Source organism: Pinus tabuliformis, chromosome 5_1 (genome assembly GCF_031772625.1).
Source record: "Pinus tabuliformis cultivar Carrire ecotype Pingquan chromosome 5_1, CPIR1, whole genome shotgun sequence".
NCBI lineage: Eukaryota > Viridiplantae > Streptophyta > Pinopsida > Pinales > Pinaceae > Pinus > Pinus tabuliformis.
This window is the reverse complement of record NC_142305.1, coordinates 516,903,127-516,922,348: the sequence shown is the minus strand read 5'-3', so window position 1 is coordinate 516,922,348 and position 19,222 is coordinate 516,903,127.

The window sequence follows — 19,222 nt, the reverse complement described above, 5'->3', positions numbered from 1 at the left end:
CCCGATATATGCTATGCTGTTAACCAGCTTTCACAAGCTATGGTTAAGCCAACCAAGCTCTTCTAGAAGGCATGCAAGCATGTATTGCATTATCTTAGAGGCACATCGGGATATGGATTGTGGTACACACAGGAGGATGAGGTGAAGCTATGTGGCTTCACAGATGCAGATTGGGCAGGGAGCCCAACGGACAGAAACAGGTACCATCATATCAGAGATTGTGTGCAGCGGAGAATCATGTTACTTTCATACATTCCCATGAAGAATCAGGATGCTGATATCTTGATGAAGGTGCTCACTAGGAGCTAATTCGAATACCACAGAGGCAGGATAGGGGTTGCAGATAATCCATGTCTTGTTGAGAGGGAGTGTTGAAAATACAGCAAGATGATGGAGCTTAGTGAAAAGAAGTCGCCCTCACTAAGTGGGCCCGCAGGCTATTTTTGGCGCAAAGTCTATTTTTAGACATATGGATCATGGTCTATGAGTTGCAGGATGCTATTTATGGATGATTGGTCATGTTGGTAAAAATAGATGGAATTATATTTTTAGACATATGGGTGGAGTCTAGTTTTAGACTGCCAGTCTAAAAATAGAACAGTCGAATATTATTAGCTCTTAATAATATTTGGACTATAACCATTATCTTATCCTCTTGCGGCACTTCAGTTCGAGCTACGGATGTGACACATGCAACTGCCAGAAGGAAATATGCTTTTCCTATGGGTTAGTTGAGCTATTGTATGATGGACTTCAGTTAGAACTCAAGTGATTGAGTTTGGTGGAGTTGATGGAGTTGTGTTTAGTTTGGCTTAGTTGAACTAGTTGTATTTAGTCTAACTGCCAAATACACTGGTGATGAGTGATGTGAATTAATTATTAATTAATTCACTAATTATTAACTCATAAATCAACTAAAGAATACATTAGTTAACTGAGTGCATGGATAGTTCAGTGGAGACAAGTGTTAGGTGTGGGTGAAAGGGTGAGTCTACTATCAGTTGTGATTGTAGTTGTGCATGAGATTTGCACAATCATTGATTGAGATTGCCAATGAGGATTGCGCAGTACAGGCCAAGGGAAAACGAGCTTGGATCAGATCTATTCTCAACTTGGATTGCGCAGTAGAGGCAGGCAAACAACGTAGGAGATTTGAACTTGTGACTTGTTCAGATCTGAGCTAGTTTGTGTGTAGCAGGTGGAGATAGTACTGAGTACTTGTGAGGAGTATTGTACTATGTATTGTTACATTTTCTCTATCATTATAATATACAGATAGTTGGGGTTTTCAGCTGTATGCTTTCCCCAGTACATACTGTGTTGATATGTGTGATTGATGTTTCAATGTGTGCATGCGATTGTTTCTTTAATTCCGAAAATTGATGATCAACGTAGGGGAGGTTATGTATTATGCATGCATTCCATAATAGTGTATAATCAGGATAATCTCTGTGAATAAGTGTTATATTATTCAAAATTTCTACACCGCGACCTATGGGTGGGTCTCAAAACTGACCTATTACTTACCCAAACAAGGGGCTAAAGCCCCTTTGACTCTTATCTAGCTGCACACTCCTCATCTACATTTCGCGGAGACTTTACATCCTTTACAAAATTTTACAAAATTTGGTTAAACTAACCCCAAAACTGACCCTGGGGACCCTACCCCAACAGGCCTCCAACACAAATATGGTGACTCGCCCTAGAGTCACTCAGGTGGCACCTCGTTCTTGTTGCGAAGGTTACTGAACTTGACCTACAATGCTGCTACATCAGCAGAACTTTTCACTGCAGCCTGTCGCACTTCCTCGACCAATTTCTCTATCGTCGGGCCTTCCTCTGCGAGGCACATCGTTCCTTGCATCTGCTGTAGTGTCTTTAACTTGTCTTGATGTGACAAAGTAAGTTGATAGGATTCCTCTATCCATGGCTTTATTCTGGCCTTAAGAAGGGCCTCTTTCCTCTATAACTCTTCAATTTATGATTACAGCTGCTTACCTTCCAGCAATCGCGCAAGGCATTGGACTGGTGCCAAAGTGCACGCAGTCACTCTAGCTTCATCAAACTTGTGTTGTGTCTCTCGGATATCCATGTTAAACTTATGTAGGTTTGGTCCTCATGCTGATTTGTCCATAACTCCATGGTGTGTTCGAATATCATCGCACAATCTGTGACTACAGTGTCCAATGTGCCCATGTTTTCCCTTATTGTTGCTCCGCATTGCTCTTGGACCTCTGGTGGAGTGGTTGGCTACAACTTCAGTAGCAACTCTAAGATCTTCATCTAAAAATCAAATGTTACTTTTCTGATCTCATCTTTCGATGCGCAGATAGCATCAGCCAATTTTCTAATTTTTGTTGTCGTTGGGGCATCCTTCGGGATGTTCAACTCTGGAACTGGCTTGCATGCCTACTCTATTGTTGTCTCCAAGCTTTGACTTCATGCCTGCAACTCCTCCTTTTATTTTAGCACCTAAGCTTTCTCCGTGAACATCTGCTCATTGTTGACTTTGGACTCACTGATCCTCAGCTCGTCTAAAACTCCCTGACACAGCGCATGGAGGGTTTGAAGCGGCAGCATGGCCAAGTTCACCCCCATGTCTTTAACAATGCTTAATGCATCGCGACCTTCATCTGATTCCGCACGAACAGACCCTTCTGGTAAAGGTATGACTCTAAGGTCTAAAGTCCATTCCAACTCTGCTACTGTCCTGCTCCCTTGCGCCAGGCTCACTTGCATCTCGTTCGCTTGCCCAATTCTCGCTTGAATCCTTCCAGTCTCGATCTGTGGCTTGCATAGATCCTTCTCGACGCTCCCCAATGTCTGAATATATTGTTGTTTAAACTGTTGCCACAACTTTGTTGTTGTGTCTCTAACCTTGTCACCAATCTCATCGAGATCCCCTTCTGTGAGGACCATCGGGTCAATGCGCATCTGCTTGTCTGATTTATGTTTCTTTCGTGGCCCAACAATTGTCTCCTTTCCGTACTTCTTCAATGTGAAGGGAGTGCTCTGCTCCTCTCCACCGCCTCCGCCCTGTCCTAATAGTTCCTGCTCATCTGTATGTTGCAAAGCTAATTCTTCGACTTCCTCTATACCAGTGCATTCCACCACAACATGCTCCTTTGCAGCGTGCTCTTTTTCCACAGCTACCTTGTCAGTAGATTCTTTTTTCTTTTTCTCAGCCAGAGCTCGCACTACCTTTTATGCTGCCTCTTTACACTTTTGCGTAATAGAGCTCTCAACACGCTTGCTAGTACCTACATTAAGGTGTGTGGGTTCGCACCACTCCGCTGGCCAACTCGCCACGATCTCCTATACCTCTGTCGCTGAGACTAAGTAATGCAGATTGTGCCATGTAAGCTTAGGGTCCTTCCATGCCATAATTGATACATTGTGGAAATCGACCTTAAACTCTATGATGACCCTTAATTTCTCATACAAATTTGGGGACAGTTGTGGCCATTGACTAGTGACTTTCCTAAGATCCATCTCCATTAGGATCCATAAAATATTCAACTCCTTAATCATCTCTGGATCCTTTGTTGCCCATAGTGAAGCAAGCTTCACTGCTTCTGGTAAATCTTCTGGTTGCGGGGGAAACTGAATGTCCTTTGGTAATCTCCATGCTACTAAAACAATAGACAACAGTAGCCTCGCATAATGGAATGACTTACTGTCCTCCTAAGCTTCGCAACAATTCACGAGGAAATCCTTGCACAAATACTTCACCCAGTCATATTGTACTCCTTTCGCGCATTGGGCGGCTAATCATAGTACGGGCACTGGAAATTCGTCTGCACGATATTTCGTCATAATTTTTTTTACAAGTATTTGGGTGGCGAACTGCATCACCTGGTCATGAATGGAGCTGATAAAATATCAGCGCGGCTTTCTTATGAGGCAAAACTCCTCCTTCATCTTATCTGCTAACTCCTTTTCTCCACTTTTCCCTCCAAACTCCTTGGAAGGGTCCACCCCTTTGTAGGGCAGTTGTGTTATTCGATGAATGTGCATATCTGTGATATCTATAATTATTGACACAAACTCTTCACTGCACAACATAACTTCAGACATACCCAGATCTCAGCATACATAAAATAATCACACATCAAAACATTATCATCACAGATCAACCCATAATCAATATTGTCATTTCAAATCTATTGGATTTGATCCATCATCAAATTCCTGGGTGCAAACATAGTTTCAGATCAAGCAAATCATTAATAGCCCCATTACATGCATACTTGCTTCAGATCTAACTATTCATGAAATATTCATCACTTGCACAACAAACACTTTGATCTTCATCTCCTTATATAGCTTAGCCCTTAGACAATACCACAGGTCAAAACCATACTAGTGCCAATGGTATTCTTGGACGAGATCAAATATTCGTTGTTGGGCTCAATACCATAGGTCAATACCATGGTAAAGACCCTTGGTATTTGGAATACCATGGTGCGGAATATGTATGCGCCTTTTCTTCTTTATACCGGTGAGTGTATGCGACTTTTCTTCACATTACCCGCGTATACTCTACTTTGCTTCACCAAACTTGTGTATGTAAATGAATTTGCTTCATCAAACTTACGTATACTCGACTTTGATTTACCAAACCTGAGTGTGTACATGACTTTTCTTCATAGAACCTGCATATATTTCTTCAAACTTCATCTTTATCATTCTTCTGTCTCTGAACTAATAATCCTTTTATGTCACATGTAGACATATAATGTTGACATCTGCATCAAGTAGGTTTCCATCAAATCAAATCTCATCAAGTAGGTTTCCATCAAGGACAAAACATTAGTCATATTGCCAACAATTTCCTCGTTTGAACTATTTGGCAACCATTTTCATGTTTGATCACCACAACTTGTAAATACCTATAAAACATGTCAATTTAAGCACCAAGCTTTTTAGAAACCAAGTTCCTCTCCCCCTTTGACATTAAGGGAAAAGGGTTTAACAATGCTTAATGCCTTCTCTCTTGAGTGCTATAGATATAAATGGTTGAGTATGAAGATTAAATACTGACCATGCTCCCCCTGAGAACATGCTGAAATTTATAAAGGATGTGCAACGAAGTACATGAATCTATGACTCAACTGAATATGAATTCTCCTATCGCCAAGGACTTAAATTTAAATCAATCACCCAATCACAGTAGGTTTACAAATTACATCATATGCCCAAAAATATGGGATTACATGACTTGACCACAATAGTCCATATATGATTGAATTTGATAATTATTACATCATAGGTCTTTACATGACCTTTAAATCAAATGACATATATGATATTTAGAATCAAGGCAAAAGACCTCAATAAGACCATTATAGTCCTCAATAACTAGCATATACCATATAATATCTTCACCATAAGCATCTGTTAGCAGCAACATGCACTTTTTCATCATTAATCAAGAAATTCAACAACATAAGGAGCATCAATATTGATAAGCATCATTATATATCTAGGAATTATAATTCCAATAATACATTATTAGAAGGATAGCAAATGCTCCCCCTGAACCTATGCCAACTTTTCATGAGTCTATCTCATTAATTCTCCATCATAGAAAAACATATGCGACTGTTCCTATCAGAACTCCCATATATATGTGACTTGTCTTCATAGGATCTGCATACAGAAAGTGAAATATTGAAACTTCACAACTTCAACTCCCCCTGAGCCTGTACTGTATGTACCTGTTCACTGTTACTACACCAAATGCATTGTTAGTAGTATAAGAAACATGAATATCAAAACAATCATAGGAATCATCATCAAGACAAAACATGTATTTCTCCCCCTGATATTACTGATCATGTGGACCTGATAATAAAATTATGTTCTTATGAGGTCAAGTACCTCACATCACTTCTATAGTCATTGTTAGAAGTATTCTTTTAAGAATAATGGACTGCAATGGGCACCATCTTCTTTTAATCTAAGTCATAATCCTCGTCATATCTACGAGAATTCTATTCTTCAAGCACATAGAATTTGTCTCAGATTATATATCCTCTTGCTATGAATTTTCTAGTTTCTTCATCCATAACATTGCATTTGGTTGATGTAAACACAATTATATTCCCTTTATCTGCTATTTGACCTACGCTTCGAATATTCTACTTTAACCCTTGGACTAACAAAGCACCAACTACTCCTCTATGTTTATTAGTTATGGCTTTATCCTATCCCATAACTTTTGTTGGAGAATTAGTTCCAAGAATAACATTACCATATTACTTTTTCTTCACAGAGCCCATCTTACTCTTATATCTGGTCATGTGATGTGTTGGCACTCAATTGCGGACTCTACTAGGCCTCTGCACACTCAGCTATAGAGCCTCTTCCTACTACTACGACCCAATACACTTAGAGTCTTACTCTATGCTCAAACCATTCGTATTCTTCTATCTTCAGTTCTCTCCTTCCCTATCTTTACAACTTAGAGCTTCACTCTATTTATACAATCCCATGGTCCACGGACCATGGGTAGGCCGACATGACATTACATTACATTACAAACTTAGGGTGGACTGCCCTATGACTCAACCTATACTTCGCACTCCGTGCCCACAATTCGTGGAGTTTTACAATACATCTGACCAAAACTTGGGCTTTGAGCCCCAAAACATGTTGTGGGGGGGATTCCATGCCCAACAGGCCCCCAATAGAAACATCATGACTCGCCTTCGAGTCACTCTGTCGGTGCGGCGATCTTGGCGCGAAGTCCCTCCAATTGGTCCTGAACTACTTGGAGGTCTGCAACGCACTGCTCTGCGGTTTGCTAGACCTGTTGCATGCGCTCTTCTGATGCTTCTTTGTGAGGATCAAATCCCTGCCTTAGCACGTAGAGCCCCTGCATCTGTGTGAGCTTGCCTTCGATATCTGTCATAATGGTGAAGGCCTCATCAATTCATGGCTGGATGCGCGCTCTGAGAAGTGCCTCTTTCTGTCTTGCGGCATCCACCTGCTCTTTTAGTGACCTTGCTTGCTGCATCTTTGCGAGCCATTGAGTGAGGACAACTATCTGCACAATTCCTCAAACATTGTCGTACTGCTCTTGAAGTTTGCGCGCCTCTGTTTCCAGGCGCTGTATGTTGGGGTCCTCTTGCAAGGATGCGAGGATGCCAAAGGCTTGGTCCAACATACCGGTACAGTCCTGCACTGCTCGTCTAATTTCTTCCAACCCTGTTTGGATAGTGCCAACGCATTGCTCTCGAACTTCCAGAGGAGTGGAAGGCTGCAGCTTCAGCCGCAGCTCGACAATTTGGATATTCAGCTCCAGCTACACTCGTGTTGTTTCCTCATGCGCGTTTCAGACTCCACTTGCCAAACAGTGGATCTGCACTTCTATTGGTAGGTCCGCAGCGATGGACAACTCTGGGACACGCTGGCACACTTCATCCACTGTCTGTACTACCTACTGGTTTTGTGACACCAGTTCGTCACGCTGCAGGCTGAGCTATTAGATATTGATCTTTTACTCACTCATCATGTTAGGCCCCTATAATACTAGTGATTCCTCCATTACTATTGTCATTGTATCCCTTATTGTTATTATTGTGCCCCTATTGTCCCCATATTGTTATTAGTATGCCCCCTAGAAACCCACTATTGTTATTTTTGTGCCCTTATGTTATTACTGTTATGTCGGCTTGATTACATTGTGACCCCTTAGACTCCTATGTATAGAAGGGAGGTTTAGTCATTTGTATCATCCAAGAATTGTTCATTTGTGTAATGTAAAGGATGTTTCTCCCTCAAAGAGGCTGAATTCTAAGGCAATGATCTATCTTTTCTATCTTTTTGTGAGCTAGTTTCCTAACATTTGGTATCAGAGCTTTGGATTCTAGGGTTTCGCTGCTCCAAACAGGCCATTGTGGAAGTTTCACTATAACTTTTCTTCTGTGATGTTTCCAAATCTAAAAAAAAAACCCATGGGCCAAATGCGTTCTAAACTTAGGGTCCGAATTTCAGAGCTTGTCTCGCTATATCCACGGAGATATGATCTGAGGAAGTTGGCATTTTTGCAGACTCCCAAATTACATTCCAAACAGGTGACCTGGGGAAAATTGTCATAATTTTTTTTTTGAGCATCAGATTGAAATTTTGTAAGATGTTTCAGAAATAGGACACCCTATAGTTTTCTGTGCATCAGTTTTAGGTACTAAGGTAGAAAAAGTGATACGTGGCACATCATACAAATTCGCTCTACTGAACTATTATATAATCAGGTCACCGTGGGAAATTTGGCATAACTCTTCCTTGGAGAATCTAATATTGATCAAAATTGTGGGGTTAGAAAGAGGATGCAAAGGGCTACCATAGGACAAGATTTCAGATATTCGAGATCCGCAGTTACAGAGATACAATAGATTCAATATCGAGCTCTTACAAAGTGAAAAAAAAGGTGTGTAGTTTTTTTGAATTTTGCATAAGATTGGTTTGAAAAATTAGTTTGAAGGAATTCAAAGGGAATAGTGAATAATTATTAGCATTAATTAATGCCCCAGAGAAAGAAAATGGAAACACCTAGTAATCAACCTGAAAGCTCTAGCATGAATCGTGAAGAAGAGGAAGAAATGCAACATGATATATCAAAATTACAAGACCAAGTACAAAAAATTTCATTCTCACTAAACGTAAATGAAGCCAAGATGAATTGCGTGGAAGCTAATATGAAAGCCATGCAAGTTAAGATGGATGGCATGGAAGCTAAGATGGATGGTTTAATGAAATGCGTAGAAGCTAAGATGAATGGAGTGGATGATAAGTTGAAAGAATTGAGGATGAATTTGAATAAGTTGCTACAAGAAATGGTCACCAATGGTGAAAGGGCAGTAAAGGAAACTCATGATGAGAACAAATGAAATTTTAATCATGATTTGATAGACTCTAATGTTGAATTGAAGACCCACCATCTTCCAAAAATCGATATGAGGAAGTTTGATGGCAAGGATCCCGGAACATGGATACTACAGATGGAGCAATTTTTCGATCTCCATAATGTGCAAAACACACAAAAGGTACATATTGCAACTTTATATTTGGAACCAGATCAGTTTGTATGGTATCGATGGCTTTTCTCTCATAAACAAATTCTCACTTGGGCAATTTTTACGGAAGAAATGATAGCACATTATGAGGATACAAAAAGAAACACCTTTTTAGCCAATTGATAAATCTCAAACAAAAGGGTTCAATGATGGAGCACATTGAGGACTTCCAAACATTGAACATAAGGGTAAGATATATTCCAGAGGAGCATAGGATTGATGTGTTCATAGGGACTTTAAAGGATAATATCCAACATGAGGTTCGCCTTTGGGAACCTGATTCATTGGAGAAGGCATTCATGTTAGCAAGAAAAATGGAAAGCAAAATTATGGCAATGAGGAGGCCTACCACTCACAACTATAAAGATGTAAGTTTTGTTGCCCATAGCCTTCCACAACTTACAAGGTTGACACCACAAAAATTGGAAGAAAAAAGAGCAAAAGGGCTTTGTTACAGTTGTGATAGCAAATACACTAAAGGTCATAAGTGTGCTGAGAAGAAATTATTCTACATAGATTGTGAAGAGGAGGAAGAAAAGGAACAATAAATGTCAAAAGAAGAGGATATAGTCCAAGAACAAACCCTAGATAAAGAAGAAATGAATCCAACCATATCTTGTAATGCATTGGATGGAATTACCACTCCTCAAACTATCAAGATAGAAGGACATATCAAGAAGAAAAAGGTAATAGTGTTGATTGATTAAGGAAGTACCCATAATTTTATTCATTGTAAGATAGAAAAGGAATTGAATTGCTTCCTATATCCAGCACCAGAGTGTCAAGTGATGGTTGCAAGTGGAGGAACCATAAATTGCTCTAGAAAGTGCCATAATATCAAGATATCTTGGGGAGAATATGTATTGAATATCCCAATGTTGTCATTCCAATGGGTGGTGCTGATGTTGTACTAGGAGTCCAATGGCTACAATCCTTGGGTACAATAGCTTTTAATTTTCAAGAACTTTTCATGAAATTTTGTGTGGAAGGAAAGGAAGTTGAATTAAGGGGTATTACAGGGAAACCGTGAAAGATAATCAAATCTAATGATATGACAAATCTTCTAAAGAAGGAACAATGAGGTGTAATTGCACAATTATGTTTGCTAGAGGTTCCCACATCGAAATCATCTATTTCTCCAGATATCCAAAAAGTCAAGGACAATCATTCCAAGGTAAATCATTCCAAGGTATTTGAGACTCCCAAAGGTCTCCCACCTATTCGTGATCATGATCATGCTATTCATTTGATTCGAGGAAGTGTTCCTCCAAACATCAGGCCGTACAGATATCCCTATGCCCAAAAGAGTGAAATTGAACGTATGGTTGTAGAAATGCTAGAGGCTAGTGTAATTCAACCTAGTCAAAGTTCCTTCTCTGCTCCAGTAGTATTGGTGCACAAGAAGGATGGATCATGGCACATGTGTTCAGATTATAGGGAGCTCAACAAGCTCACTATTGAAGATAAATTTCCCATTCCTGTCATTGATGAATTATTGGATGAATTGCATGGAAAATTTTACTTCACCAAGTTGGATCTTCGTTCAGGATATCATCAAATCAGAATGAAGACTGAAGACATTCCGAAAACAACATTTAGAACTCATGAGGGTCATTATGAATTTTTGGTCATACCTTTTGGCCTTACCAATGCACCTTCTACTTTTCAAGGTTTGATGAATTCCATTTTCAAACCCTTTCTTAGAAAATGTGTGTTAGTATTTTTTGATGATATACTAATCTACAACAAGTCTTGGAAGGATCGTGTTGAACATGTTGACAAGGTGCTCAAACTATTGAAGGAGAAAAAATTATATGCAAAAAGCTCCAAATGTTTCTTTAGACTACAAGAGGTGGAATATCTGGGTCATATTGTATCTCATGAAGGTGTTAAGGTAGACCCTAACAAAATTAAAGCCATTAAGGAATGGAAAATTCCCACATCCATAAAGCATCTACAAGGATTTCTTGGGTTTACATGGTATTATCGCAATTTTGTTAAGAATTATGAAAGAATCGTAGCACCTCAAAGATGCATTTTCATGGAATCCAGAAGCAACAAAGGCCTTCAAACATCTTAAAGAGGCAATGTGCCAAGCACCAGTCTTAGCTACGCCAGACTTCACAAAAACCTTTATTGTGGAATATGATGCTTCAGGAAATGGAATTGGTGTCATTTTAATGCAAGATGAAAGACACATTGCTTTCAAAAGTTGTCCAATCAAGGGAAAGTATTTACACAAAGCTATTTATGAGAAGGAAATGTTGGAAATACTACATGCAATTAAGAAATTGCGACCCTACCTAATGGGAAGACACTTCAAGGTAAAACGGATCATGATATTCTTAAATACTTTTTAGAACAAAGATTATCCTTTGAAGAGTAACAAAAATGGGTCACAAAGGTGTTGGGTTATGACTTTGAAATCATCTACAAAAAAGGGAAGCAAAAAGTTGTGGCAAATGCACTCTCAAGAAAGGATGAGGATGTGGAAGCATTGTTGTGTGCCATTTCTATTATCCAACCAGATTGGATAAACGAAGCAAGGGAGGAATGGAAGAATGACGAAGAAATGTGGGCATTCATTCGAAAGTTGCAAAAAGATCCCAGTACATCTGATACATTTAGTTGGAAAAATTATTCGTTATGGTACAAAGATCGCTTATGCCTATGTAATAATTACCAACTCGAACAAAAGATTCTTATGGAATTGCACACTTCTCCCTTAGGAGGGCACTCAGGTTTTTTAAAAACTTACCACAGGGTTAAGAAGGAATTTTTTTGGGATGGCCTTAAATTGGATCTTCAAAAGTTTGTGGCGGAATGTTTGGTTTGCCAACAAAATAAAGTTGAAACAATTAAGACCCTAGGTCTATTACAACCTTTATCCATTCCAAGCCAACGTTGGGAGGAGGTTTCAAGGGATTTTATCACAGGTTTACCCAAGTCTGAAGGAAAGAGTGTCATCTGGTGGTAGTTGATAGACTTACCAAGTATGCACACTTTTGTGCATTATCACATCCATTTAAAGCCAGTATAGTTTCTACTGAATTTATGGAAACAATTCAAAAGCTACATGGAAACCCAAAGATTATTGTAAGTGACAAAGATCCCATTTTCACTGGAAATTTTTGGACAAAATTATTTTCTTGTCTCGATACTCAGTTAGCTCATAGCTCATCTTATCATCCTCAATCTGATGGGAAAAATGAGATAGTAAACAAATGTTTGGAAGGATATCTTCATTGCTTTGTATCAGATAAACAGACACAATGGGTCAAATGGTTGTCCCTCGTTGAATGGTGGTATAACACTTCCTTCCATACTTCAACAAAAATGACCCCATTTATGCCACTTTATGGATATCATCCACCATCCATCACATCATATTTAAGAGAAAATTCTAAGTTTCAAGTAGTGTAACATCACATCAAGCATCAACAACAAGTTCTGCAACTCTTAAAGGATAACCTCACATTGGTGCATAATAGAATGAAACAATAGGCAGATCAACAACACCACGAAAGAAGTTTTGATGTAGGTGACTAGGTATACCTATGGTTACAACCATATAAACAAATGTCCCTCAAGCAAGCTAAGAAGGATAATAAATTATCACCAAAGTTTTATGGTCCGTACAAGGTGTTGAAAAGATTGGTACTATGGAATACAAATTGGAGCTTCTTGCAGCTTCCCGAGTGCACCCAGTTTTCCATGTTTCATGTTTAAAGAAGGTTATAGGTGACAAGCTCCCAGTTCAAACAATATTTCTAGGACTTGATGAGGAAGGAAAAATCATATTGGAACTAGAAGCAGTCACAGAAACAAGAAATCGACAACTACGAAATCAATCAATTTCGGAGTACCTCATCAGTGGAAGAACTTATCTGCTGAAGATTCCACATGGGAGGATGAGAATTTTATACAGAAGCATCTAGAACTACTCAAGCATTGAGGAAAACTCTTTTCAGAAGGAGAGGGGCATGTTCGGCCCCTATAATACTAGTGATTCCCCCATTACTATTGTCATTGTATCCCTTACTGTTACTATTGTGCCCCTATTGTCCCCATATTGTTATTAGTATGCCCCATAGAAACCCACTATTGTTATTTTTGTGCCCTTATGTTATTACTATTATGCTGGCTTGATTACATTATGACCCCTTAGACTCCTATATATAGAAGGGAGGTTTAGTCATTTGTATCATCCAAGAATTGTTCATTTGTGTAATGTAAAGGAGGTTGCCCCCTCAAACTGGCTGAATTATAAGGCGTTGATCTATATTTTCTATATTTTTGTGAGCTGGTTTCCTAACACAACACCTAAATCGCACGGCCCTCCTTGGCACGAATCTCTGCTGTTATTCCTTCCTGTAGTTGGTACAATGTATCTTGTAGAAGGGAAACCAAATTAAGGCCAAGTCCTTTGATCCTACCAATCGCGACTCTATCGATATCATTCTCTGCTGCTAGCACCCCTTCCGGTAGCACTATGGTATTGGCCATCCTTGCGCATAGCATATTCTCTGTTGTTGATGTGCTTGTTGCGACGTAGGTGGCTATGGTTCCTTCTTGTGGGGGCCACACCTGTAGTTCCTGTAGTTGCGCCCTTAGGGCCCCCAACACAGTCTACTGCTCTGACATGACTTCTTGGAGCGCTTCCTTGGTGACATCGTGAACCATCTCGCCGATGTCGTAGAGGTCACCTTTTGTTAACATGATCAGGTCGATGGCCAATTTGGAGGCCTTGACCTTTTGCTATGGGCTCGATCTCTCTGTGACGCACGGCCATTTGAGTTGGGTGGAAGTTGTGCCTTGGTCCGCGCCTTCTTCTGCAAGGTCTGTGTCCTTTGCCTCCTATCATTTAGACAATTCTTGGCCCTCCTCTTCTTGCGTTGTTGTGGCCCCTGCTATTTGCGCTGCTTTTGCTGCTTCGACGGCCTTTTCCTGCTCCACGGCTACCTATGTTGCCTTGCGGATTGCCCTTACCTCTACTGACGCTTTTTCATTGCTCCTCTTCTCGGCTAGCTGCATAACGCGCAACTTGGCCTCATCCTTTCTTTTCTATGCTACTATCCTATCCACCTTCTCCAAATTCGGGGTGCGCCACTTGGGAGGCCATGATTCTAACACTATAAAAATTGCATCATCAGTGGCGATGAAGGGGAGCTCGGCCCATTCCCGTGCCGGATCCTTTCGCGCCTTGATGTAAATATTGTGCATGTCTGCCTTGAAGTCTGCAAAGCTTCATAGACTATTGTGGATTGTGGGGGACAGGCGCGGCCTCCTATTAATCCACATCTGGATGCTCACCTCCATGAGCACCCAGAAGATCTTCGTATCACGAATCCACTTCACGTCCTTGGTAGCCCAGAGTGACGTGTACTTTGCAACCTTTGGTAAGTCACACTCAATGCTCAGGAATTGACTTCCCTTCGGCAATTCTCTCACTACCAGCAAAATGGACAAGAGCAACCATGCATAGTGGAAGGTCTTACCCTGCTCCTGGGCTTCCTTGTAGTTGATCAAGAATTCCTCGTAGAGGAACTCGGCCCAGTTGAATTGGACCCCCTCTGTGCATTGTTTGGCCAATGCCACTACCGACACTAGTACTTCATTTCCGTGACATTTTCTCATTACCTTCCCAGACAGGAGTTAGGTGGCTACGCGCACCCCTTTATCCTTGATACTGCTGATGGCATAACCCCTCTTTTTCTTCTCGAGCTTATATATTTTCTTCATGGCTTCCACAAGAGCCAAATCGCCACTTTTTATTGCTATTGTCGTGGGGTCCTTTTCCTTACACGGAAGCCAAGAAATTCTGTGGATGAGAGCCACTGTGATGGGAATAGGCTCCTCTAGCTATAAGTACCCATCATGCAACAGGAAAAGCATCTGCCTGATGACGAAAATGGTGATGGGTGCGCAGTGAAAGTGTGGTATCCATAGTAGATGAAGCAATCTGGCCTTCTCCACACGGCGGAACCATTTTCGCGGCTCTAATCTTATGACTGGCCCCTCCATGCTCTGCTTCATGAAGCTCTCTGTCTCTAAGTGTGGGAACTTCTCGTTGTCCATGAGGTCCCAATCTTTGAACTTCCTTATGGGCACATGGCCTAGGTGCAAGCCCTCAAACACAATTCCATCAGGGAGGAGTGGAGTCTGGAGTACACTCTTTGTGGCATCCAGATCCTTTGGTATCTTGGTTTTCCCTTTTTACAGAGGGAAGTACTCGGGAAATTTCACTGCTGAGTGCACCGGCTGGATGTCCTCTTCCATGTCCTCTGCTTCCTCTACCTCAACAATGAGAGCCTGTAGGTCCTCTTCCTCGTTATCTGTATCAATGATGACACCCTTGCCCTTTTCTTCCATTGAGAGCTTACCGTATCGCGAATTCCTTGGGGACATGTGGACTGGTCCTGCTGCTTGCTTATATTTTTTCGGTCTCGGTGTCCGAGGTGATTTCGGGATTTCCGATGCAACCTTAGTACCTTCGGGAACATCATGTATCGGCGAGGCCTCGTTGGTGGTTCCTTATGCAAAGCCCAAACCCCTCCTGGTAGCCACCATCTTGTTTGAATTGTATGTGGTCTTTCGCAAACTTAGGGGCTTGAATATCACTCCGCACTCAACATTCTGTGCTCTAATCAACTGCTCAAATCTCAAGTGAACATGTGTTGTCTCGTGGCTAGCCCCTGGAGTTTTATAATGCCTTTTGAATTCAAATTTGACTGTTCCCCCCAATTCCGGGCCATCAATGCTTCCTTGGTGGTAGATTTTCCCAAATATTGCCCTTAATTCACGTCTTAAATGCCTGCTGCCCGCTCCATTTGGCATCAAATCAGACATCCTATCATGAATAGTGACACCAACAGTCACTTCCTAGCGTACCCGCGTGGCAGCACAGTCCCCCATGCGCGGGCGCGAACCTTGTGACATTCTGATTTTGCGTGAACCTCCCTTATCGCGTAGCTCCCAAACAGACTCTTTTAAGTCCCGCACTCTCTTTCAACTGCTTGGAGCACTGAGACTGTGTTTCCTACGGCTAGTTAGGTGGTTGCACCACCTGTGCGAGGCTTCAACTCTCCTTCCAGTATAGTCCGCGGAAAATCCCTAATTGCCCTCGCGACAGCCAACGCCGCGCGTTCTATCGTATGTAGCGCACTCATTTGGTTACTGCGTTTGGTGAGATGTGGTTGTAGCCATGGTAGCAGAGTCATAAATTCTCGGCGACAGTCTTCTAATTCAGTGGTATGATCATCCATACCTTGCCTTGTCATCCTTGGTTTATCGACGAGACATGCTTGCTTGATCTCGTTTTCCAGCCTCTTGACTTCTGCGTCCATTAAAATGCCTTTCTTCCTTAACCGTACTCGGTCCAATTCAAGCTCATGAAGTTTATAGTTTCCCTGTTGAATTGCTTTTTGAAGAGTTATGTGTTCAGCCTCGCGTAGCTGTGTGATTTCTTCGTCTTGGGCTACATGCACTGTCACATCTATGGGTGCGATTACGTGTGGATTCCACTTTTCATTCTCTTCAAAAATTATGGTCTCTACTCTATTACACACCTTTAGAATCGTTTCCACGGTCAGGGTTTTGCACATGGTCCTATAGGCCCATCGAACTGCTGGTACGCGTAGGTCCCAATCAGTGCGTCTCGCCTCGTGAACCCTGTTCAATACTTCCCACACCCTATCGAATGCTTCTCCATGGATAATTTGGATCACGTGTCACCTTTCCTACTACTGCACTTTGTTCTGATTCTCTTTTCTGTAAGTGGGGTGCGCTTGTGCGAGCTGTATGGCATATGTCCATATCCATCGGGAAAGGTGGGCGCTCAAATTGTTCCGTCCCTGGTGACTGGCTCTCATTCTGAGCTGGGGTTTTCCAAATCATAGATGCATAATCCTTCTGCATCCATGCCAGTCCTTAAAACTTCCTTGATGCATACCCCACCATCGTGTAGGTGTTGTGCGCAATGCCCACTTGAGAGCATCAAACCACTGCTGTTCTGGTACCACACTTTCAAATTTGTTCAGGAATTAATCCATCGCTGTCAACCTATCATATCTAGGCAAATCCCTTGCCTCTGTTGTTATGCAGCGTAGTGATCTAACCATCATGTTGCAATTAAGCGTTGTTACTTCATGCAGTCGATTCTGCCATCGCTCTATTTCTTCATCTGAATCCGAAGTGCAAGAGCTTTCGCGCTCCCATGAAATCCTTCCATATGTAGTCGGATTCACCCAATCCTCTTCTCACACAGTTATCTTGTAAATAGAATTGAGATCATCATCACTATCATCATCACGCACCAGTTCAGTGTATCACACTCCTTCGGCTAGATCTAGTGGTACTACTACACATAGTGACTTTTTTTCAAAGATCATTTTGCGCTTCTTCAGATTTATGACTCCATTCATATCGGTGGCCTAGTCTATTCCTAGTAGTGTGGGATAGGGATTACTGTCATTGACAATCTCTATCACTTCAAAATCCGCCTGTACGCTCGCACCTTCAATATCTAATGTTACCCCTTGCAATCTTCCCATGGGTAAGATCTTATGTTGGTTTGCCATTCGTAACTGAATAAGAGACCACTGTAGTGCGGGTATGCCCATGTGTTCACATGTTTGTTTTGGTAGTACATTCACATCTGATCCAAGATCCAGGATTACCTGATCCATTTCATACTTGCCAATTTGCGCAGTCAACCTCATTTCCTTTTCTATACGCAATGCATGCTTTCCATGTTTCCAGACCATGCGCGGTTCTCCTGACCCCGCGCACCTAGTGATAAGTTCTTGTAGTCATTTTACCAGCTTGGTGTCGTGTAGAAGTTTCATTCATGTCTCCAGAAAGGTAGTGAGCACTAAAGGATCCATCCCTGGTTCTAGTTGATCTTTACTACCTGAAGTGGAGGCCTCCGTGAAGCCCTTCTTAGCTTCCATGAATGTCTCCTTCGCATGTTCTAAATAAAATTCGGGTTCCTTTGTAGGAGCCTTGTGAATCCACGCACTTTCTTCTGACTGCTTCCATTTATCATCACCAGTGGTCATATCACTCCTGAGCATCATGTTTACATTCAGGTCTTCTTCGCGCGGCTCAGACCTCATCATCTACGAATTCTGAGTCGGAGGGGGCTGAAGTACCCATTTTTCGCGTAGTCTTGCTATCAATGTAGGGTAGCCTTCTACTTCATGATCAAATTGAGTACAATACAAACATAATGTCATTGTCAGGTTTGTACAATCGCGGGCATAGTGCCCCGGACCTCTGTAATTGTAACAAATTAGTTGTCTGCAACCCCTTCCTAATCCCATTCCACCTCGACCTCGACCACGGCCCTGAAATCCAACGCTCGCCATTCTTGCATTTGGGTCAAGGGCTCGTGTTTCAGTCTACACCCTGTAGGCTGGAGTCTGATCCATCACTAGTTCGTAGCTTCTATAGGTGCGTTCATCATGGCCTACCAACCTACAGAAATTACAAAACAATTGCTGGGACATTTGCGTATACTTCTGCAATAGATGACAATTATCCGTAGTGTGTTTTCCTCCTATCTAACAGATCGCACACCATAATGCAGGCACCGTGCTTGGTCCTGCCTGTGCCTCAGGTCTTAATGGCATCGGCCCTCCTCCTGCCAAGTAATTTGTGAACACTGGATAGTGGTCCTTGTCATGCCCCTGGCCTTTGCATTTTATGCACCATACCTCCTCGCGCGCCTCAGGCCAAGGTGTCCTATCATGTTTCAAACTTTGCGTCTCCAGACACAGGTTTTGTAGTTGCACGTGGACTTGTTGGACTCCCAGACCAGGGTCTTCTATAGGGGTCTCATGTAATCTCATCTCCATCTCCAAAGCTTCAGCCTGGGTGGAAAGTTTTTGTTGTGACAACGCTGTCCTTAAGTACGGTGTTAGTGATGCTACAAACCATGCACGATGTTGTCCATCCGTCAACGTCATGTTGGCTTCACGAATCATACCCTTTAGTCTTTGGTCCAGATCCCAGGAGGTATCGCCTGGGAGCATCACGATTTCTTTAAACCCGATGATTGATTGTGTTTCTGACTTTGGCCTGCTAAATTCCCTATTCAGTGTGGTCTGGATTTTTGTGATTCCTATGTTTGGATGGTCATT